Consider the following 24,419-nt stretch of genomic DNA (forward strand, 5'->3'; position numbering starts at 1 on the left):
AACACATTTAATGTTAGAAAAATAAAATGCATTATAATGTAATGAAAAACATTACAAACTAACTTAACTTTGGATGATCACATCCCACCCCACGAGAAGGTGACCGGATTCCATGTGGTGAACACTAATTGTTCTTCTGATAGTCTCTTAGAGGTGTCTTCTCTTCAAGTGGTTATTATCGAGGGGTTTTGCAGCAATTCTTATCCTTCCAAGTCTTCACGCCTTTTTTGGAGGGTATGGAGGATCTGACAATGGAATGATCAGTTTCAGTTACCCTGATCAATCAGACTCAACCTGGGGTTGTCACATTGATGGCCCAAGGACGTCATTCCATTGTCCCATTCAGGTCCAACTTCATGCAGGTGTTACAGGGTCTGTAGCTGTCAAGTTCGTTGGTATTTGTAAGGAGATGCAGCCTGTCTGGATTCTGTAATATGGGGATTACCACAGAGACTTCTGTCAAGGCTGAGTTCTACTTCCCAGCATGCTTTAATCATTGTTCATTTTTGTAACTCCATGGTAAATTAATTATTGTCTATCGTAAGATTATTCTTTCAGGTGGTCCATCTGGTAAGAAATGCAAATACAGTGATAGCATTTATTTTCAGAGGGCTTCAATATTAAAGCAACACGGAGTATTGTCTACCGTTTTGGGCACCATAACTCAGAAAAGATGTACTGCCCCGGACAGTGTTCAGAGGAGCTTCATAAGAATGGTCTTAGGACTGAAAAGCTTAACATATGAGGTCTCTGTGTCTATACTCGCTGGAGTTTAGAAGGATGAAGATAGATCTAATTGAAACTTACAGAATACTGGTGGCCTGGTCAGAGTAGACGTTGGGAAGATGCTTCCACTGTTAGGAGAGAAAGGACTCAAGGACATAGCCTGAGAGTCAAGAGAAGATCTTTTAGAACAGAGATAAGGAGAAATAACTTCAGCCTGACAGTGGTAGAATAGCAGTTTCATTCCCTAAAGGACATCAGTGAACCAGGTGAGTTTTTCTCGACAATCGATTCATAACCACCATCAGTCTCTTAATTCCAGATTTGAAGTCAAGCTCCGTGACTTGTTGTAGCAGCATTTGAAGCCAGGTCAGTCGAACATTATCTGGGTTTAGCACATACGAATTCAGTGAAAACACCACAAGGCCACTAATTTGCCCAATCCTCCACAGTGTGACTAGCATATGCTGAATGACATGTCCTATGATTTGCCTTCATGTTAACTTTGACTTCCTTATCAAGATATGGATGATTTTTCCCCATTATGCAATTCCTCTTCGGTCTTTAGTATCTCCCTAGTTATTTGCCAAATTTCTTCATCTGTCCTGCCTTTGACTGTTCTTTTCTCCCCCAGTCCACCCAGGACAAATCCTTCCTTAGCCTAGTATAATTATTATTGCCTAACACTAAAACTCTCAGGTATGACTCAGTTTTCACTCTTTCAATCTGAATGTGAAACTCCAGCAAGTTGTGGTTCCTCTTTCTAAGGCAAAGCTCATCCACCAATTCTTCCTTGTAACATAATATCAAATCTAAATTAGCCCATTCTCTGGTTGTTTCCATGACGTCCTGCTCTTAGAAATAACCTCTCATACTCTATGAATCTTTATTCGAGGCTATCACTGTTAAGTTGATTAATTGAGTCAATTTGCATGTTCAAACCACCCATAGTTACTGTTGTGCCCTTGTTACAAACCCTCACTCTTTTTTAACCTCAGAAGGACTTTGGGGCAGAGAGGCTGAAAATTAATCTTCCCTAGAGGTTTCTTCCCATGCTTTTTATTTGCACTGAGACGGATTTCAAACATGTTTTGACACAAAACACTTTGAAAAGTTCTGAGTTCCCACTTGCACAAACAAATGTTTATTTTCTTTACACTAACCACATTTCACAGTAAATATTGAGGAATTAACAGAGCTAAAAGTGGTCATGACATATCTTTAGCAAACAGGATTGAGGAAAATCCCAAAGCCTTTGTTTTCATATATAAGGAGCAAAAGGGTAACGAGAGAAATGTTTGGCCAACACAAGGATAAAGGAAAGAAAGTTATGCGTTGTGTCAGAGAAAATGGGTGAGATTCTTAACGAGTACTTTGCATCTGTATTCACCAAGGAGAGGGACATGACGGATGTTGAGGGATAGATCTTTGAGTATTTTGGGTCAAGCCGACAAAAAGAGGGAGAAGGTTTTGGATATTCTAAAAGGTAGTAATGTAGACAAGCCCCCAGGTCTGGATGGGATTTACCACACGTTACTAAGGGAATTGAGAGAAGAAATAAGTGGGAATTTAACTTATAGCTTTACAGGATCCTTGAATATTGATGAGGTCCTGGAGGACTGGAGAATTGCTAATGACGCCCCCCCCCCCACCCCGTTTTAGAAGGGTAGCGGGGATAATCCAGGTAATTATAGAGCGGCGAGCCTGACATCAGTGGTAGGAAAGCTGCTGGAGAAGCTACTGAGGGACTTGAGTAAGGCGTTTTATTCGGTTCCCCAGGGTAGGCTGATGGAGTAGGTGAAGTCGCATGGGGCCCAGTTTGTTCTATATAGATGGAAAAAGAACTGGCTGGGCAACATGAGACAGAGAGTAGTAATAGAAGGGGATTTCTCAAAAGGGCATAAGCGTCGATTCTCCTGCTCCTTTGATGCTGCCTGACCTGCTGCGCCTTTCCAGCAACACATTTTTAAGCTCTAATCCCCAGCATCTGCAGTCCTCACTTTCTCCTAGTTTGCAGATACCAAGATTGTTGGAGTAGCAGATAATGAAGAGGACTGCCCGAGAATGCAGCAGAATATAGATAGATTTGAGAAATGAGCACAAATATGGCAGATGGAGTTCAATCTGTGCAAATGCGAGGTGATGCATTTTGGTGGATCCAATTCTAGAGCGAACCGTGCATTAAATGGAAATGTCCTGGGGAAAAATGACGTACAGAGAGATCTGGGTGTTCTATTCTTTGTTTCCTGAATCTGGCAATGCAGGTCAGTAAAGTGGTCATTAAGGCATTTGGCATGCTTTCCTTGATTGGATCAGTTCTTGAGTACAAGCGCTGGCAGGTCACCTTACGGTTGCTTAGGACTTTAGTTTGGCCACAATTGGAATACTGCATATAGTTCTGGTTACTTCATTACCAAAAGGATGTGGATGATTTAATAGAGTGCAGAATAGGTTCATCACGGTGTTGCCTGGGATGGAGGGTGCTGGTTATGGAAAGAGGTTGGGTAGATTAGGATTATTTTACTTATAAGGACAAAGGTTGAGGGGGAATTTGATTGAGGTCTATTAAATCAAGAGAGGGATAGACAGGGTAGATACCAAGAAGCTTTACCACAAATTGTGAACTCATGACCCCTAGTAATGGAGTTCCAAAGTGAGACGGAAAGGTTTAGGGCCTCAGGGATAAATGTGGGAAGCTCGGAGGTGGTAGGGGCAGGAACGATAGTGTCATCTAAGATGTATTTGCCAGATACATATGAATGGGCGGGGAGCAGAGGGATACAGGTCGTTAGAAAATAGGTGGCAGGTTTAGAAAATAGGAGGATCTGGATCAGCGCAGGCTTGGAGAGCCGAAGGGTCTGTTCCTGTGTTGGAATGCTCTTTGTTCTTTATCATTCATTCTAAAAATTGCAAGTTTTTAACTTATTGTTTGCTACAATTTAATAATATAAACCATTTATTTATTTGGCAGTGCATGTCAAATTATTGTCATTGCTAAATTTCAGACACAGAGTCATACAGATGTACAGCATGGAAACAGACCCTTCCGTCCAACCCGTCCATGCTGACCATATATCCCAACCCAATCTCGTCCCACCTGCCAGCACTCAGCCCATATCCCTCGAAACACTTTCTATTCACATACCCATCCAGACGCCATCTAAATGTTGCAATTATACCAGCCTTCAGCACTTCCTCTGGCAGTTAATTCCATACACGTACCACCCTGTGTGTGAAAATGTTGCCCCTTACGTCACTTTTACATTTTTCCATCCCAACCTAAACCTATGCCCTCTAGTTCTGGACTCCCCCACACCAGGCAAAATAGCTTGCCTATTTCCCCATTCAAACCCTCATGGTTTTATAGACCTCTATAAGGTCACCCCTCAGGGTTCCAGGGAAAATATCCCTAGCCTATTCAACCTCCACCTATAGTTCAAACCTCCAACCTTGGCGACATTCTTGTAAATCTTTTCAGAACCCTTTCAATTTTCACAACATCCTACCGATAGGATGGAGACCAGAATTGCACATAATATTCCAAAAGTGGCCTAACTAACCTCCTGTACAGCCGCAGCATGACCTTCCAAACACTGTACTCAATGCTCTGACCAATTAAGAAAAGCATGCCAAATGTCTTCTTCACTGTCTTATCTATCTGTGACTCTACTTTCAAGGAACAATGAACCTGCACTCTAAGTTCTCTTTGTCCAGCAACACTCCCTTGGAACTCACCATTAAGAGTATAACTCCTGCTAAGATTTGCTTTCTCAAAATACAGTGTCTCGCATTTACCTAAATTAAACTCCATCTACCACTCCTCAGCCCATTGGCCCATCTGATCAAAATCCCATCTTAATGTGAGTTAACCTTCTTCGCTGTCCACTACACCTCCAATTTGGGTGTCATCAGCAAATTTACTAAATATACCTCTTATACGCACAATCAAATAATTTATATGAATGACTAAAAGTAGTGGACCCAGCACCGATCCTTGTGACACTCCACTGGTCACATGCCAACAATCTGAAAATCAACTCTGCACCACCACCGTCTGCGTTCTACCTTAAGTCAGTTCTGTATCAAAATGGTTAGTTCTCCCTGTATCCCACGAGATCTATACTTGCAAACATCAAATGCCTTACTGAAGTCCTTTTTGATCACGTCCACTGCTCTGCCCTCATCAATCCTTTTTTGCTACTTCTGTAAAAAAACTCAATCAGGTTTGTGAGACATGATTTCCCACGCACAAAGCCATATTTACTCTCCCTGATCAGTCCTTGCTTTCCCAAGTAATTGTGCAAACTGTCCCTCAGGATTCCCTCCAAAAACCTGCCCTCCACTGACGTCAGGTTCAATGGTCTATAGTTCCCTGGCTTGTCCTTACCACCTTTCTTAAACAGTGACACCACGTTCGCCAACCTCCAGTCTTCTGACACCTCACCTGTGACTATCAATGGTACAGGTATCTCAGTAAGAGGCACAGCAATCACTTCCCTAGCTTCGCACAGAGTTGTAGGGTAAACTTGATCGATCAAATCCTGGGGATTTATCCACTTTTATGCGTTTCAAGACGTCATCACTTCCTCCTCTGTAATAAGGACATTTTTCAAGATGTTACCATCTATTTCTCTGTATATCTACATCTCCCATGTCTTCTCCTGAGTAAACACTGATACAAAATACTCGTTTAGTATCCACCCCATCTCCTGCGGCTCCACACAAAGGCACCTTGCTGATCTTTGAGGGCTCTATTCTCTCCCTATTTACCCTTTTGTCCTCAATGTTTTTGTAAAATCCTTTTGGATTGTTCTTAACTCAATTAGCCAAAGATATCTCATGTTGCCTTTTTGCCTTCCAGATTTTTCTCTTTAGTATGCTCCTACTGCCTTTATACTCTTCTGAGGATTCACACGATCTATCCTGCATATGCTTCCTTCTTTTTCTTAACTGGACCCTCAATTTCTTTAGTCATTCAGCACTCTCTATACCTACCAGCCTTTCCTTTCACCCTAACAAGAATATACTGTCTCTGAACTCTCGTTATTTCATTTCTGTACGCTTTCCATTTTCCAGCCTTCCCTTTCCCCGTGAACATCTGCCGCTATCAGCTTTTTAAAGTTCTTGCCTGATAATGTCGAAATTGTTCTTTCTCCAAGTTAGAACTTCAACTTTAAGTTCTTGTCTGTCCTTTTCCATTGTTATGTTCAAACTAATTGAACTGTTGGCAAATAGCTGGTGGTCACACATTTCAGTGAGAAATTAAATCGATTGATTACATTTAAATGCGTAAGAATGATAAGTCGATTTGATTGTTCAATCATTTGCTCACTTTGAACATGCAAATCAGTCAGAGGTCAACCACTTTGCAAATGATAGAGCAACAATGTACGCATTTGAATACTGAGATTCAATGTGTAATTGTGATCACCAAAATAGTCAGACAACATGTTCTTTTTCGATACAAAACAAAATGTGCATTCTTTACTTTTGTATCATAAACGTTTGGTGTTTATAATTTAATTCCATCAATGTAGAATCAACGTAATTGTTTTCAGAGATGGTGCAGTTATTGTGCAGTTGAATAATTGTAGCTCATACCTTATTGTTTCCCAATTCACAAACATGGCAAACTCCTGATCATTGTTCAGATCAGTAAACCCATCACTTTACATCATGACCGACATTAAAAGTGGATTCCAAAAGGCCTGAATTCGGTTACAGTGCTCCTGGACCTCACAGCTGCCTGTGGCACTGAGTGAGACACTTGCCTGCTCCTGAATCTGTCCAGAAAGTTTCCAACCTAGGTCAGGACAGACATTCAAATATTCCCTCTCAGAGAATCATTTGGAATCCACCTTTAGCAGCAGGAAACTAGCCAACAGGCTATCACTGCTCTCAGTGTAGGTACAAATGCTGTCTAAATTAGATACCAGCGACTGACGAGGAACCAGGTCTGACTAATTTATCTGCAGTCAGAGCCTGGCCCATGGAGCAGATGTATGGCCATTGAGTCTCAGAATCACATCGCACAAGTTACATATGGTGATGACATCTGGCATGTCCCCCAGACTCCATACATTTGTCCCGTGGACAAGACACTGGGTGAAAATGTTCACAACTGGCAGTCTATTGCAGCATTTTGTGTCTCACAGTGAACCCTCTGAAACTCTATCCAATAAATGCGCCTTCATATTCAACAGTATCAAAATAAAATTGTACATGTCTGTGGATGGTCAGATACTAATTCATAGGTCATCCAACGGAATGTATCTGAAGAAACCAGGAGCAAACAGCAAGCCAAGCATCGTTTTAATAATTGAACCTGGTGGATTTTGTCTGGTCTAGGTAACCACGCATATTGTGCTGGCATTTAGGTGAATGTAACAATGCACTTCAAAACTGGAAGTCTTGGTCTAACGTCCCACACCGGCTTCCTGACCTCATGCACCGCACTCCCTTGTACACCTCTCTCCCTCGCACACCTCTCTCCCTCGCACCCCTCATTCCCTCAACTAATTACAATTAATGAGAAGCCACAAACTGAGTGAAGCTTAGAACATAGAACAGTACAGCACAGTAAGAGCCCTTCAGTCCTCAATGTTTTGCTGGCCTTTTATCCTACTCTTAGATCAGACTAACCTACATTACCTTCAACATACTAACTTCCATGTTCCTATCCAAGAGTCTTCTTAACTATCCCTAATGTATCTGATTCTACTACCACCGCTGGCGGTGCATTCCGCCCACCCACCACTCTCTGAATAAAGAACCTACCTCTGACATCTCCTCTAAACCTTCCTCCAATCACCTTAAAGTTATGCCCTTTGTTGATATTCTGCCCTGGGAAAAGGCTCTGGCTATCCACTCTGTCTATTTTCTCAACATCTTGAACACCTCTATTATGTCACCTGTCATCCATCTTCGCTCCAGTGAGAAAAGCCCTAGCTCTCTCAACGTTCTTTCTTAAGACATGTCCTCCTTCCAGGCAGCATCCTGGTAGATCTGGTCTGTACACTCTCTGAGGCTTCCACATGTTTCCTATTATGAGGCAACCAGAACTGAACCCAATATTCCAAGTGTGGGTTGAACCACAGCTATGTAGAGCTAAGCATTAACCTCACCCCTCTTAATCTCAATCCCCCTATTAATGAAAGCCAACACACCACACACATTCTGAACAACCCTGCCAACCTGGGTGGCAACTTTGTGGGATCCATGGACATGGAGCCAAAGATCCCTCTGTCACTCCACGCTGCCAAGAAGTTTGCCTTTAACTCTGTGTGGTGTATGCAAATACAACCTTCCAAAATAAATCGCTTCACAATTTTTATGGTTCAACTATATCTGCCACTTATCAGCCCAGCTCTGCATGCTGTCAATGTCCTCTTGTAACATATACGAACCCTCCACACGATCCATAATTCCACCAACCTTCATGTCATCGGCAAACCTATTAACCCAGCATTCCACTTACTCATCAGTCATCTATAAAAATCACAAAGAGCACAGGTCCCAGAGCGGATCCCTGTGTTACACCATTGGTCACTGATGTCCAGGCTGAATACTTTCCATCTGCTACTACCCTCTGTCTTCTATGGGCCAGCCAAATCCATATCCAGACATCCAAATATCCCTGTGCCCCATGCCTCCTTACCTTCTGAATGCGCCTACAACGGGGAACCTTATCAAACGCCTTGCTAAAATTGTTGTTCACCACATCTACTGGTCTACCTTCATCAGTGTGTTTTTTCACATCTTAAAGAATTCAATAAGGTTTCTGAGGGTGACCTGCTCCTCACAAAGCCATGCTGACTATCTCTGATCAAACTATGGTTTTCTAAGTAATTGTAAATCCTGCCTCTCAGAAGCGTCTCGAATACTTTGCCCACCACTGATGTAAGACTGACAGTTCTGTCATTCCCAGGGTTATCCCTATTCCCTTTCCTGAAGAAGGGAATAACATTTGCCATCCTTCAATCATCTGGCACTACTCCAGTGGACAATGACAATGTAAAGGTTATCGCCAAAGGCAAACAAACCTCTCCCATCACTTCCTGGAGTAACCTCGGGCATACCCCATCTGATCCAGGTCATTTTTCTATCCTTATATTTGTACTTCAATCATTCTGTACTTCTTAACAACTTTTCTACACCCTGTCCAACCAACTGATTCACTGTTTCGATTTCAATGCTATAAAGAGTGCTGCCTGCCTGAGTAAGTACGGTTCCCAATGTCCTCTGAATCACAGAATGAAAAATGGAATACACCAATGCCTTCCTGATGAAGGGCTTATGCCCGAATCATGAACTCTCCTACTCCTCGGATGCTGCCTGACCTGCTGTGCTTTTCCAGCACCACACTTTTCGACTTTGATCTCGATCAACTGCACTCCTCACTTTCTCCATTACAGAGGGCTGTCCCCTCTGCACTCGGAGCAGGGAATAAACCATCAGAACTTTATTGTATGTGGAGCTGACTGGTCAGTTCTGGAAAGTTGCACTTGATGAATATATTTTTTTAAATTATAGTTCAACAAATGTTTATTCAGTGCCAGAGTTATAATTTTGGTTCATGGTTGAGCAGCCTGATAAGAAATAGTGAATGACTGAAGAACTCCGAGGTACAGAGTATTACTGGTGTTATATTCCAGCTGGGAATATTATCAAACAGACTGATTTTGTAAGAGAATGAATTGACATGTGGAGGTGTGACATTTTTGACATCACAGATACGTGTTTGGGGGAGGTCAGGACCAACAACTCAATATTCTGTTATACTGTAAAATATGGGCTGGACAGGAGAGGGTGTTGAATAGAAGGTGGTGTTGTATCATTAATAAAGGAGTCAGTTACTACATTAAGGAGGAACGATATCTTGGAAGTTTCTCCTAATGAGGGTTTATGGGCCGAGGTTAGGATCAGAACGATGACAGAACACACTGCTGGGGATATTTTATAGAGCCCCAGAAAGATGAAAATACAGGAGAAGATATATAACCAATTCACTGAGGAGTGTAGGAAAGCAAGGTGGAGATGTTACAGAGATAGGGAAGCAAGGCTGGTGATCTTACAGAGATAGGAAAGCAAGACTGGTGATGTAACAGAGATAGGAATGCAAGTTTGCAGATGTTACAGAGAGAGGAAAGCAAGGCTAGAGATGTTACAGAGATAAGAAAGCAAGGCTGGTGATGTTACAGAGATAGGAAAGCCAGGCTGGAGATGTTGGAGAGATAGGAAGGCAAGGCCAGAGATGTTACAGAGAGAGGAAGGCAAGGCGGGAGATGTTACAGAAATAGGAAAGCAAGTTTGCAGATGTCACAGAGAGAGGAAAGCAAGGCTAGAGATGTTACAGCGATAGGAAAGCAAGGCCAGAAATTTAACAGAGATCGGAAAGCAAGGTTGGAGATGTTATAGATAAAGGAAAGGAAGGCTGGAGATGTTGCAGAGATAGGAAAGCAAGGCTAGAGATGTTACAGTGATAGGAAAGCAAGCTGCAGATTTTTCAGAGATAGGAAAACATGGCTGGAGATGGCCGAGAGATAGCGTGGACTGCGCATGCTTGAACAGGATAGTGAGGTATTTTAAATTCAATCACAGGATATAGGGAGAGGTGTAGCAGCTGGAAGTTATAGAGATAGGGAGACATGTAGCGGCTGGCAGAATTTATAGCGATAGATGGGTCTGGGGTTTGAGATAAAGATTGTGGAGATATGGAGGGTTACTGAGATACAGATGGATGCAGCGGCTGGAGGAGATGACAGGGAAACATACAGACATACACGTAGATAGTCTAAAAATGGAATTGAGCGATGTCTTAATAGAGAAAATATTATAGAAATCTTTGGAATAGACAAGGCACTGGGAGGAACTGAAGGAATGAGACCTTGGATTGTCCAATCACGAGACAAACAGAGTTAGTGTCATACAGCACAGGACAGGCCCTTCGGTTGACAGCGGCACAAATAAAAAGCCCTGCAGACCCTGGAAACCCCTCCTTCCTAACGTCTGGGGGCAAGGGCTAGATTTGGGAGAGGTGTCCTATAGACTGCTCAAACAACAATGTGACATAACAACACCTCATTGTGTCAGATCAAACACTGACACAGAAACCTCCTGCTGAGCCCCTTCCCTCAGCCTCACGGTGGCAGATCAAACACTGACACGGAAACCTCCTGCTGACCCCCCTCCCTCAGCCTCACGGTGTCAGATCAAACACTGACACAGAAACCTCCTGTTGACTCTCCTCCCTCAACCTCATTGCGTCAGATCAAACACTGACACAGAAACCTCCTGCTGACTCCCCTCCCTCAGCCTCACGGTATCAGATCAAACACTGACACAGAAACGTCCTGCTGACTCCCCTCCCTCAACCTCACGGTGTCAGATCAAACACCGACACGGAAACTTCCTGCTGACTCCCCTCCCTCAGCCTCACGGTGTCAGATCAAACATTGACACGGAAACCTCCTTCTGACTCCCCTCCCTCAGCTGATGGATCAGTGTCCCTCCACATTGAACAACACACGGAGGACGCACTGAGAGGGTGACAGAGTTGAAGAATGTATACTGGGTGGTCCATTTCAAACCCCACCAAGAGTGGATCAGCAGCAGCACTGCTGATCGAGATGGTCGGGTCCAAATGGACATAGCTGTGAGACTGAGTCTGCACCGGGGCAGGGGGGAACGACTGAGAGGACGAAACACACGACCTCATCTTCACCAACCTACTGCTGCAGACACATTGATGATGACCATATTGGGAATGGTGACTACCACATACAGTATTCCGGGAGACAAAGTCACACATACATGCACGCACATGTGAGAGATACTATCACCATGCTAAACTGGACAGATTTCGAATAGGTCTAGAACGCAGCACTAGCATTTGTGAGGTGTTTCGAGTCATTACCAACAGCAGCAGGATTGTATTCCAGAACAATTTCCACTGTCACTACCTGGCATATGCTCCACATTACCTTGACCATCCGGCCAGGGGATAAACCCTTGTTCAATGGAGAATACAGGAGGGCCTGCCAGGAGCAGCACCAGCTACACCTCACAATGAGGTGACTTTACCAATCAAGACCACTTACTGACCAAATAGCATAAACAGCCAGTGACAGACAGATCTAATCAACAAATCAGATCTAATCTCTGCAATCCTGTCACATGAAATCAGGGTGAATTGTGTGGTCAATCAAACAACTCACTGGAAGAGGACGATCCACAAATATCACCTTCCTCAGTGATGGAAGAGGCCAGCACAACAATAGGAAAGATAAGGCTGAAACATTCTCAACAATGTTCCGACAGAAGTATCGATGGGATGGCCTATTTTAGTCTCTTCCAGATGGCAGTCGTCAGCTAATTCAATTCATTTTTGTTTGATGTCTCCAAGTGGCTGGAGGCATGGGATAATGCAAAAGCTGTGGGCCCTGAGAACATTCCATTGAAGCTATTCCTGCAGGGATATCGCACTGGAACCTACCTGACAATGTGGGAAATTATCCGTGCGGGTCCTGTACACACAGAGACAAAACATCTGACAATCAATGACTGCCCCATTGCTCAAATCCATATCACTAATAAAGTGTTGGAATGTTATTGGAATCTACAGTGGGATCAAGTAGCACTTCCTCAACACCAATCTGCTCACTGAAACTCAGGTTAGGCTCTGCCAGGGCCAATCATCTCTTGGGCATATTGAAGCCTTGGTTTAATGGTGTACAACAAGAAACCACATAGCTGAATTCTACAGGTGATGCGACAGTGACTGCATTTTAAATATTATCTTAACTGCATTTGACCAAGTGTCCAGGCTTAACGGCAAAACTAGAGCAAATAATGCTCGTCTGCACTGGCTGAAGTTATACCTGGCACAAATGACGGTGGTTGGGGTAGGTGGAGATCAGCCATCTCAGCTCCAGGACAGCTCTGCAGCAGTTCCCCAGGGGAGGGGTTTCTGGGTAAGCCTGTAAATCAGAAATGGAAAGGTAAGGCACCAAACTCCTACAGTTTGATAGGGCTGCTCTCTCGTTAGACAGAGATGACTGGTGGTAGTTTAACTGGACAGTCATCATGCCTCAAATGAGGGAGATGTTGCGTAGGACAGTCCTTTAGTCACCCCTGTCAGTGCAGGACTTGGACCCACCCTGTTGGCATTAATATCTAGCCTCCAACTGATTGAGCGAACCAAGTCCTCACTCAGCTCCTTGGGGAAGATACTGTAATATTATCCCATTTAGATATGTTGTTAAACACCTCTGGAGCAGGTGGAACTAGAAGCAAACTTCCTAAATCAGAGAGAGGGACAGTATCAGTGAGCTGTAAGAGTGATCTCTGCCTTCGACCCAATCATAAATGACCATCCCAACAGTGTGAATGCACAAGTGGGGATGTTTGCCATTGATGTTTGACAATGTTCAATGTCATTCGCGATTTACTCAGATACTGAAGCAGTCCTTGTCTAAATGCAACAAGGACCTGGAAATATACAGGTGTGTGCTTAAAAGTGACAAGTACCATTTCCATTACAAATATGCCAGACAATGATTTCCTCTAACAATAGAAAATTGAACCGTATGCTCTAACGTTCAATGCCACCACCATCACTGAACACACAACTAGCAATATCCTGGGGAGTACTGTTAACCAGAACTGGACTGACCATATGATTTCATTACCCATTCCTGTAATGTGGGCGGCACAGTGGCACAGTGGTTAGCACTGCTGCCTCACAGCACCTGAGACCCGGGTTCAATTCCCGCCTCAGGCGACTGACTGTGTGGAGTTTGCACGTTCTCCCCGTGTCTGCGTGGGTTTCCTCCGGGTGCTCCGGTTTCCTCCCACAGTCCAAAGATGTGCAGGCCAGGTGAATTGGCCATGCTAAATTGCCCATAGTGTTAGGTAAGGGGTAAATATAGATGTAGGGGTATGGGTGGGTTACGCTTCGGTGGGGCGGTGTGGACTTGTTGGGCCAAAGGGCCTGTTTCCACACTGTAAGTAATCTAATCTAAAGGTCTTATACTAAAACATCGATACTCCTGTACCTCTGATGTGGCCTGACCTGTTATGCTTTACCAGTGCCACACTTTGACGTATGAAAATTAATTGGCCACAAGAATATGCCAGGGGTTAGGAATCCTGCAGAAATAACTCACTTCATGATCTCTGAAAGCCTGTAAACCATCGGTAAGACTCATGTTGAATATGGGTGTGATGTAATACCCCCCCCCCCCCATTTCCTTGGGTGAGTGCAGCTTCACCCTTCATCCACTGACAGTCAGTAGTAGCAACACCTGCCATCTACATGGTGCTCTGCAGAAATTTACCAAGGCTCCTTACAACGTATTTCTGAAGCCCGACCATCAAGAAGGACAAGGGTAGCCGATACATGGGACCCCCACCATGTTCGCGTTCTGTTCCAAGCCATCCACCATTATGATTGGGAAGTATATTGCTGTTCCTTCAGTGTTACAGTTTCAATGTCCCTCCCGAATGGTATTGTAAGTCTAACTACAACACATGGACCCCAGTGGTTCAGTGCGGCAGCTCACCACCACCTTCTCAAGGGTAACAAGAGACGGACAATAAATACTGGCCCAATCATATTCTATGAATAAATTAAAATGAAAAATATTGTCCAAACATGCCCAATGCAGGACACTATGCTTTGGGTTTTGTGAGCTCAGGCTGGTTGGGTTCAGTTCGGAACTTGCTTGTTGTGAACAGCTAAAGAGTTAATCTGTCAGTCTCTCAGAGGCATGGCCTACATACCGAGCATCACACAGACATTGACATTCACACCCAACATCACTGAGCTCTGAGCCAGACATAGGCAATGCAAAATGTATTCATGTCTGACTAACATGCTTAAACACACAGTGAAATTGTTACCACAAAAATGATTATGATTGAATATTACCAGGGAGAAAGTGAGGACTGCAGATGCTGAAGATCAGAGTAAAAAACTGTGCTTCTGAAAAAGCACAGTCGTTCAGGCAGCACATGAGGAGCAGGAGAGTCGACTATTAGTTCACAACATTAATACAAAGGAAAATAATTGCATATTTTCAAAATTCCTGCACTTAATAATAACATGGTCTTGGGTGTGGGAATGATATTCATCATTTCAATGTTCCTTACTGTGAGTTGGGCACTGTTATCATCATATTGTTGTTATAAAAGTGAACAAAATAAATGGGTGGATTTTGTGCTTATTGGACAATCTAAAAGCTGGTATTATGACAGGATGTCGGAACTTCATTGAAGAGATTTTGCTGTTAATGATTAGAACAATGCTGTAAACATTTACACAGAGATTTCCAGCTCAAGTCACACACAAGGACGTTTGGGCTGGGATGATGCTGGCCATCAATGGAGCTGCACAATTCTGTTTGGATATTAACATTGTGGGGCTAACATGCATTGAATCAATCATAAACCAAATCCAATGTAAGATGCCATGTGCTGCGGGAGACCATCACCTTTACAACACCGTCATTCAGGATCGGATCCAAGGTTCAGAATTACAGAGTTTAGGGACACACCAGAAGAAATATACTTGCAAGACATGGCTGTTTACAGGTCATTGTTATAAAAATTGAACTGTGTCTGGACTAGTGCCATGTGCTAGTCCATTGACCAGTCTGCCCCACACACATCTCCCTGTTGTTCAGGTATGTCTCTAACCAGTCTGTTGTGTGAGTAACTGCCCAGCTCCAGCTTGGAAGCTCTCTGGACAGATTTTGGGGATGGTCAGTGTTTTGGAGGTCATGGTGAGGTCCAGTAACACTGTTTCTGAATTCAGGCTTTTCCTCAAAATCATTTCCAACAGCTTTGCTGCCTGCAAGATGGTGTGTTCACTGATCTGAACATGAATCGGCTGTTTACTACAGTCACTGAATTGTGTAATATTTAGGTGTGCGCTCTGGTATTTCAATTATTGTTCACTTCAATTGTTTTCAAATGAAAAATATTGATGTTTGGTTTATTTTAAAATATGTAAGAAATAAAGTGATATTAACTCTTAACTATACAAAATGTAAAATTGACCTGTTGCAAATTTCCCACAGACTAGTCAAGCAACAATCAATATTGTCTGTAAAGCAGGATTCTGCGAACAGAACTATGTCCCATGCAACATCACCATCCTGTCTGGGAGGTTCTGTCCCACTGAAAGAGCACAGCCAGGCAGAAGAGGGCAGATCCTGGGCATATAGGGCAGCATGGCGGCTCAGTGGTTAGCACTGCTGCCTTACAGCACCAGGGATCCGGGTTCGATTCCAGCCTTGAGCAACTAGCTGTGTGGAGTTTACACATTCTCCCCGTGTCTGTGTGGGTTACCTCCCACAGTCCAAGTATGTGCAGCTCAGGTGAATTGGCCATGGTGGTGGGTTGCTCTTTGGAGGGTTAGTGTGGACTGATTGGGCCGAAGGGTCTGTTCACACACTGCACGGAATCTATTATAATCATAGTGCTCAGCATTGATGCTGGGTTCTGTGGCTGCAAGACTGCTCTGTAGCAGGTTTTGCGGGAAACTATAAAAGGGAAACCTATAATTAATCACATTGTCACCTTTCTGCCGGCTGCAGATACACCTCTTCATTTCATATCTGTAAGAATTTTCAATACACAGTCCTTACAGGGAGCTGTACACCAAGATCCCTTCGAATGTTGATGCGGCCAGTAATTTTTCCATCCACTGAATGCTGCTCTCCTGCATGAGAACTTCCAAAATGAGTCACGTCACAATTGTCCAAATAAAGTTACATCTGTGTTTTCTCTGTCCAAGTCTGCAGCTGACCTATATCCTGCTGTATTCTCTGGCAATCATCCTCACAATCTGCAACTCCGCCAATCAATTTACAGATCTCCAGTCACAAAAACACTGTTCCACCACTCCTGTCTTCTATGGCCAAACAGTTCTCTATCCATCTTACTAACTGACCACTGATCCCACTTCACTTCACCTCACCTTCTGTATGAGCATGCCACAAGAAAACATATCAAAGGCCTTGCCAAGGTCCAGCCCCGCGCCCTCATCAATCAATTTTGTCACTTCCTCAAAACATTCAATCATGTTTGTGAGACATGATCCTCCCCACGCAACTGTGTTGCCTGTTGCTAGTAAGTCCATACTAGAGTACTGTTGGAGCTGCGCTCATTCAGACAAGTTATTATTCCATCATATTCCTGACATGAACCATGGAGAATAGATTAGATTCCTTACTGTGTGGAAACAGGCCCTTCGGGCTAACCTGTACACATCACCCCTCCGAGGAGTAACCCACGCACACCCGTTTCCTTCTGAATAAGATACTTAACGATTTAGTATGGCCAATTCACTTGGATCCTGCACATCTTTGGATTGTGGGAGGAATGTCGAGTGGGCAGCATAGACACCAGGCAGAGTTGGGCAGAGGGGCAGAGAAGAGTTACAGAGAGACTGAGAGAAGGTGCTGCATTCACTGAGGGTGGGAGAACATGAGCCTTGTTGCGAGGTGGGTGCTGTAACAGAGATAGAGTGAGGGAGAAGTCACAAACTGCAGATGGTGCCACTTACTTGGTGGAGTGGAGAAGGTCACTGGTCTCCTTCCTACACTGCTGGGCATTCACCCAGAAGGCTGGCACCGCACTGACCCAGGAGTCAGCCTCGGACCAAGCTGGAAGGGTCTGGTGTCATAGCTTCCCCTGCCAGCCCTGGAGGAAGATAATGACCCTCTCATGCACCATGTCATACTCCAGGACCAGGGGCTTGGGCACAAAGTGGGGCCTTCTGCCATGTCCAGGCCAAATTTAGATTCACAACCCAAGAGTAAAATGACTTTTTAAAGATGGCTCCTGGAAACAGGGAGGCCGGTGCATTCTGGGATATCCAGGCAGAGGGCAGTTGTTATAACAAATGGGAAAATCATCATGTTAATGTCAGATGAGAGGAAGACCACGCGGGCAGGGAGAGTAGTTAATGAGACAGATTGGGGATGGTATCATGAGAAAATGCAATTCACCTTGTGGAGAGTAACCCTCCATGAAACCCGAATAAAATGAGATATGCCCAAATCATATGATGGGTTGAGCCTCTGTCTGTCTGAATCAAAATTGGGATGAACTATTGAGAGCAACAAACTAGGAGCGGAGAATTATACAGGAGATTCAAATCCTTAAAACAGGGTAATACAATGTTCCAGACTGTTCAAAGGAGCCGGGGAAAAATCTCCAATCCTCACTGGATGCAGGGATGGTGCCGGAGGCCTGGAGAACAGTTAATACCGCAACTTTGTTTAATGTGAAGCAAGGGACTGACTGAATAGGTCGAGGCTGAAATTCTGAGACAGTGGATAAACGGTCACTGAGGAAGTCCCAGTGACTCCAGGACAGTCAGTCAGGATTTGTTCAAGGAAGATCGCGTGTAAATAATCTGACTGTCGGTTTGATGCAGTAACTTGTAACATCATGTGAATTACTCGGATTTGACAAGAGATCCCATGGCATACTGTTTAAAAACAGACACTATGGGGTCCAGGTGAATGGAGCAAACAACCCAGAGAAGTGTAAGTCAAGGCATTTGGGGACATCAACAACAGAGAGGAATGGACAATAAATGAGAATATGGTCAGTGTGGGCAGGTAAATGAAGGTAGCTGGAAACATCAATAATCTCGTTAATGTAGCAAATGGCATCATTTCCTCTGTCAGCCAAAGGGCAGAATTTCAGAGCATGAAGCTTATGCTGGAACTGTATAAAGAATGAGTTCAGTCGCGGCTTGGGGACTGTGTGCATTTCTGGTCACCCCATCACATGGAAGGATGGAATTAGCCTGGAGAGGATACAGAGGAGATTCTTCATCCTGTGACAGTGGAAGTGTAGTTATGGGGAAAGATTGGAACGGAGGATACTGAGAGGAGATTTGATTGGGGTGCACATATTGTCAGGAGCCTGGGTAGAAAGGGAGAGAATACCTTGTTCCTATTAGAGACCTCAGTTACCATTGGCAAATATTTAATGTAATTGGTTGAAATATTAGAGAAGTGATGAGGAAAGCTATTTCACGCAGTTTATGGTTGGGATCTGGGAGTCACGCTTGGAAGTGGAGTAGAGGCAGAAACTCTCAAACCATTTTAAAAAGGTGCCGGGACCTGCACCTGCAGGCATACACTGTCCGGGGAGAGAGAACTAGGGCTTTAAAAAACAACGTTACATCTTGTCCAATGCAGACAGCAGACAGTCATCTCCTCTATACTGTGTTATTTTCTGAAGTTATCAAATGTTACCAATATCTGATAGGATCAATAAACAGGGATGAGGGGTGAGGGCAGGGAGGAGCAGTGTGTAAATTGATGAGCATCACAATAATACTGATCCCATCCTTTATACACAATGCTACTTCACTGTGTCGGCCTGTTTATCCTTCCTGTAGAAATGGGGAAAATCTTTGATTATCCAGGTCTGTCGTGGTCACACTGCAACCCCATCTCCATAATCCCAGCTCAATCTGACCTGGTTCACACTATTTAACGCTACCAAATTAGTACCAACTATATCTCCCATTAATTTTCAATTGGCCTTGTTGAAAATTTCCCAGCTTCATTTTTGCCCCATTGAAGGCTGTTGTCAGTCAACTAATTGCTTCTCAATCTCAATTAATGCATATCATTCTCTACCATCATCCTGAACTTTACAATAAAATGATCGCTGCACCGCAAAACCATCCCCTACTGACACTGGATCCACTTGCCCCACCTCTTTCCCAAGGACCAGATCCAATAGTACATCCTCTCTTGGGTTGGAAACATACTCCTGCAGTGAGCTCTCTTCCATGTAATCCAGGAACACTTGACCCTCGTGATCCTTCACCACCAGTATCTCTGTCTGTATCTGGAAACATTAGGTTTCTCAGCATAACTAATCTGTAGTATTGCCATTGCTCTCAAATGATCCTGCATATTTAATCTCCATCATTTCTTTGGTTGCTGGCCGACAGATTGCACCTGAAAGTGTAACTGTATACTTGTTGTGTAGCTCCGGCCAAATTCATTCTGTCCTTGGACGGATCCTCTTCCTCTTGAACTCCTTAACTAACGCTCATCTCAACTAATACTTCTACCTTCATCCTTTCCCTTCCCTTCTATCATTTCAGAATCCCTTATACCTAGCAATATTTAACACCCAGTCCTGCCATTCCTTGAGCCAGCTCTCGGGGATTCGTCCATCAGATTTCCACACACCAATCGGCATCTGGAACGCCCCACACCCCGAGTATTCATGTCTATGCAGAGTACCTCAGATTAAGTCTTTCTTTCTTACTCCATCTTACACTGATTGGCTTGTTATTATAAATTAGTACCAACTATATCTCCCATTATTTTGAGAATCCTGGTAGTATCCTCTACTATTCCTTTTTGGATCCTAAGCACACACCAAGTTATTTTCAATCCCTTCCAAACACCCCGTTAGAAATTCAGCCCCAGCTCTGTCACGTTAGCCCATCCAGCTCGTACAGTTGTTGCCTTCCCCAGAACCAGTCCCAATGCCCGAGGAATCTGAAGCCCTTCCTGCAGCATCAACGTTCCAGTCACACTCTCATCTATCTAAAACTTAGAGTCCTGTTCTCACTTCGACATGGCACTGGGAGTATTCCAGGGATTGTTACATTTGAGGTCCTGCTTGCTAACCATCCACAAAGCTCCCTAAATTCTGATCCACAGATCACTTCAGCCTTCCTAACCAGGTCATTCCTACCAACATGGACATGATTTTTGACTGCTCACTGGCCCCCAGACGAATGTCCTGCAGCCACCGTAACATTCTCAGCCCCACTATCCTGGAATTATAGACATGCTGACATCTTCTTCAATTTCCTGTCTCCCCTGTGAATATTGCTCCTCCTTCCTTCTCCCTCCCCTCCTATACAGTCAGGTTGCATGTCGTGCCACAAATTTGGCTCTGACAGCACTCCTCTGAGCAGCCAGCATCTTCATCAGCTTCCAAACTGGGAAACTGAATTGGGAGGGAGACACCAGGATATTCTTGTATTCCCTGACTGTTTCTCTTCAATTGCCTAATCCCCCATGACCTTACTTCTTGCAGGCCGTCATGTCTGCAGGGTGATCTGCTGTGTGTGAGTGCTATCCCCCTAACTCTCAGCATCACAGATGCCCCATAGAGTCTCTAGTCACTGTCTGAGCTCCAAGACCCAGTGTTCATCTAGGACACGAGCAGGGGCTATGACTTCCAAATATAACAGAACGCATTTTCCATCTACAAACATGTCTTGCCATGTCTTAAAATGCAACATGTTTAGAGTAACTTAATTAATTACTTCGAATGACGTTAACATCCGGGAAATAACAATATGGTTAAGTCCCTTTTTCAACTGTCACTTACTGAGGGTAATTTATTATATTGGCTCACAATTTCACTTCTCCCTCTTATTTCTGTGTTCAAGCCTTATTTCAGAAGTTGAAATAATAAATTTGTTGACTTACACCAATTTACTGACAGTCGCTAATAACAGTCTATTTATCAGCCATTGAATTTACAGCCTTTTCTGTGATGGCTCTGCCACTTCTATGAAACTCAGTGCAGGCAGGTCCCAGCAGCAGAAAGTTATGTCTGTGACTTCCAGGTACATGTAATCCTCCAGCACCCACTCCACTCTGTCCCCTCACAGGGTCACAGTCTCTGTGACTCCCAGGTACGTGTAATCCTCCAGCTCCCACACCACTCTGCTCCCTCACAGGGTCACTATCTCTGTGACAACCAGTTATGTCTCGGCCTCAAACCTCAGTGCTGATTTATATCATCTCACTTTGCTGCCTCTGTCACTTCCACGTGTGAGTGAGCCTCAAACACCAGCTCCAAGTTGCTCCCTCAAATGGCACTCCCTCTGTGACTCCGTGCTGATTTTCAGTCTACTGCTCCGCTGCTTCTCCAACTCCAAGTCCCAGTAGGCCTCGATCCTCGCTACTGATTAATATTCTCCTGTTCTGTGCTGCTCTCTCTCAGGTTCTCTCCCTTTGTGACTCCCAGGTAATGGTCGGCCTCAAGCCTCAGCTGAGACTTTTCATATCCCATTCCGCACTGCACACTTATAGGATCGTCGTTGTGCCTGGAAGACAGTGGAAAAGAGGAGGATTAGGCAGAGCAGATGGTGTTACAGTGATTGAGCGAGCTTTATGGGATGGAACAGGTTATCTGGGGAGCTGGGAAGACCTGCAGCAAATAAAGACGTTTACTGGAAGATACAGCGAGAGTTGCACGCACTGAAGAAGACAAAGGAAATAGAGAGATTGTAGCATGTTCATGACGGAGCTTTATAGAGTCTAAAGGGCTTTTTCTGTGCTGCTTACAGAGATGTGTAGACTTCAACAAATGCAAATTGACAGCCAACAATTGTTGTATGGTACTGGAGACTGTGGAATGTTACAGAGTTAGAAGACTTGCAGCAACTGGGGGGGTATATATACTTTTGAAGCACTGGTGGTGTTCAACAACCCCCAAGACGTGAGGAGGTACATAGAATGGGAGCATTCCAAATAGTCGGATTGTAGGGTCTGGACGTCCTGAGATGGATACGGAGGATGAAAAGGGCCAATTTAACACATACAAACATTGCAATTATAGGGATTCAGGAAGGAACCCTCTGCTGTCATTGATTGCAGTTATATGGACAGTTACAGAAGCTGAAGGGGTCCAAATTTTTAAAGGGAGAGATTTCAGGTGATCAGATGTCTAAACAAGAATAAAGACATTTTAGAGATCCCTAGCACAGATGGGTCTGGAGGAGGTAAGATATTGTGAGGAACGATAAGTCTGGGAGTATGTCAGATCTAAAAGGGAGAGCTGCATTCTCTGTGTGCAGTTATAGACGTGAGGTGTGCTGTATTACCTGCTGGAGGGGACACAGATGACAACAGTTCCAACGGCTGGTGCAGGGGCGCAGGAAGGCAGCTCCCCACCACCTTCTCCAGGGAATTACAGATGGGAAGGTAATGGGGAAACTCTGCTGTTTACAGCCAGACAGAAAAATAAATCCAGCAGTGGGTGTGAAATGACATTTCCCTTTCAGAACAACATGCTTAGCATGGATAGAGGATTTGTCTGATTGCCACAAAGCAGAGAGAGTGAACAAAGTGGTCTTTATCACGATGGGAACTGATGATTAGGGAGCGCCGCAGGGTCAGTGTTGGGACAACACTCTACACGTTATTCATTCAGAGTCTGGACAAAGGATGTGAAGAGAAATGGGTTTCCAAGAAAGATTTCAGGGATGACATTCGTGCATTATAAGGAGCAGGTGAAGTCTCTGGGTCTGCACTTGATGAAGTTTCGAGTCGGGCGCAGAATCTCATTCAGACTGACAGAATACTGAGGGGTCTGGATGGAGTGGACGGGGGGAAGATGCTTCCACGAGCAAGAGAGACTGGGGGCCAAGGGCACAGCTTCGAAGTGAAGGGATCACCCATTGGAATGGAGAAGTGGAAGAATGTATTCAGCCAGAGGGTGATGGATCAGTGGAACTCACTGCCTCATGGGGCTGTGGATGCTAAGTGACTCAGTGTATCTAACTCAGAGATAGCAAGGTTCTTGATAACTAAGGAGATCAAGGGTTACAGGGAGTAAGTGAGAGCATGAGCTTGAGAAACAATTCAGCCATAATCAAATAGTGTAATAGACCTGATGGACCGAATGGCATAATTCTGCGCCTGGACATGATGGTCTTATGGACTGCACTTTTTCCATAGGTCTCTAACTGTGCAGTCATAATTTCTGGCATATTGTTTACCATACATTCCAACACTTTCCCCGATTACGGTTGTCACCTCTTGGTTTCAGATCAACTGCAGAAATCTACATCTCAGAGTAACGTGGGAATCGTTGTGTATAAATCTCGGAAAAGTGGCATACAGGGTCAGTAGGACACAGAGAAGGCAAATGGAATGCTGACATTGATTCCAAAGGGAATGGAGAATAAAAATAGGGAAGGCTTGTAAAAAATATAGAGGACTCCAATCAACTCACATCGAGAAAAATGAACAGGTTTGGTCCCCTATCTGGAGGTTAATAGCCTTGCATTGGAGGCAGCCCAGAGAAGGTTCACCAGGCTGGTCTTCAAAATGGGAGGATATTGATGAGAAGAGGTGGAGAAAGATGAACTTGCCGTCGTTAATTTTTAGAAAATAAGGCAAATTTATTGATACAACAAAGAATGTTGTGTTCTTACAGATTCAGTACTGAGACATTGTAACGGGAGATAAAGGGGAATACAGACACCAGAGAGACTAACAGAGAAAAGCTGGGTTGTAGAGACTGGAGGATGTTACAGAGTTCGGCTGGTTTGAGATCACTGTTGGTGGTTAGAGATCAGACAGGTTGTCGGACTGAAAGATGTCAAGGGTTATCAGTGGTTATCAGTCCTGAAGGAGTTACAGAGAGCGGGAGGAATATAAGGACTAGAGATTAAACAGATAGGGGTGGTTGTTGGCGCTCCAGGAGATACGGAGAGGGGGTGGCTTGTCGGGACTGGAGATTACACAGAAATTGGTGGGAGTTGGAACTATAGAAGTTTTTAGAGAAAGGGAGGGTTTTGGCCCTGGATATTACACAGATGGGGTGCTATCTGGGATCAGTACTCAGAGATGAGGAAGCTATCAGTGGGCCAGGCAATGGCCTCGCGTTACTCTCACTCG

The 24,419-nt window shown here is 44.2% G+C and overlaps 1 long non-coding RNA gene across 1 annotated transcript; it reads right to left on the reverse strand.

The window, feature by feature from the left end:
- Positions 1 to 535: 535 nt before the first annotated feature.
- On the reverse strand, positions 536 to 21,780 carry LOC140492396 (uncharacterized). Its single transcript, XR_011963550.1, has 3 exons — positions 21,270 to 21,780; positions 12,603 to 12,701; positions 536 to 567 (listed from the first exon to the last, which is right to left on the reverse strand). It is a non-coding gene; the product is annotated as an uncharacterized lncRNA (long non-coding RNA).
- Positions 21,781 to 24,419: the final 2,639 nt, after the last annotated feature.

The sequence above is a fragment of the Chiloscyllium punctatum genome, chromosome 21 (genome assembly GCF_047496795.1).
Source record: "Chiloscyllium punctatum isolate Juve2018m chromosome 21, sChiPun1.3, whole genome shotgun sequence".
NCBI classification, from domain to species: domain Eukaryota; kingdom Metazoa; phylum Chordata; class Chondrichthyes; order Orectolobiformes; family Hemiscylliidae; genus Chiloscyllium; species Chiloscyllium punctatum.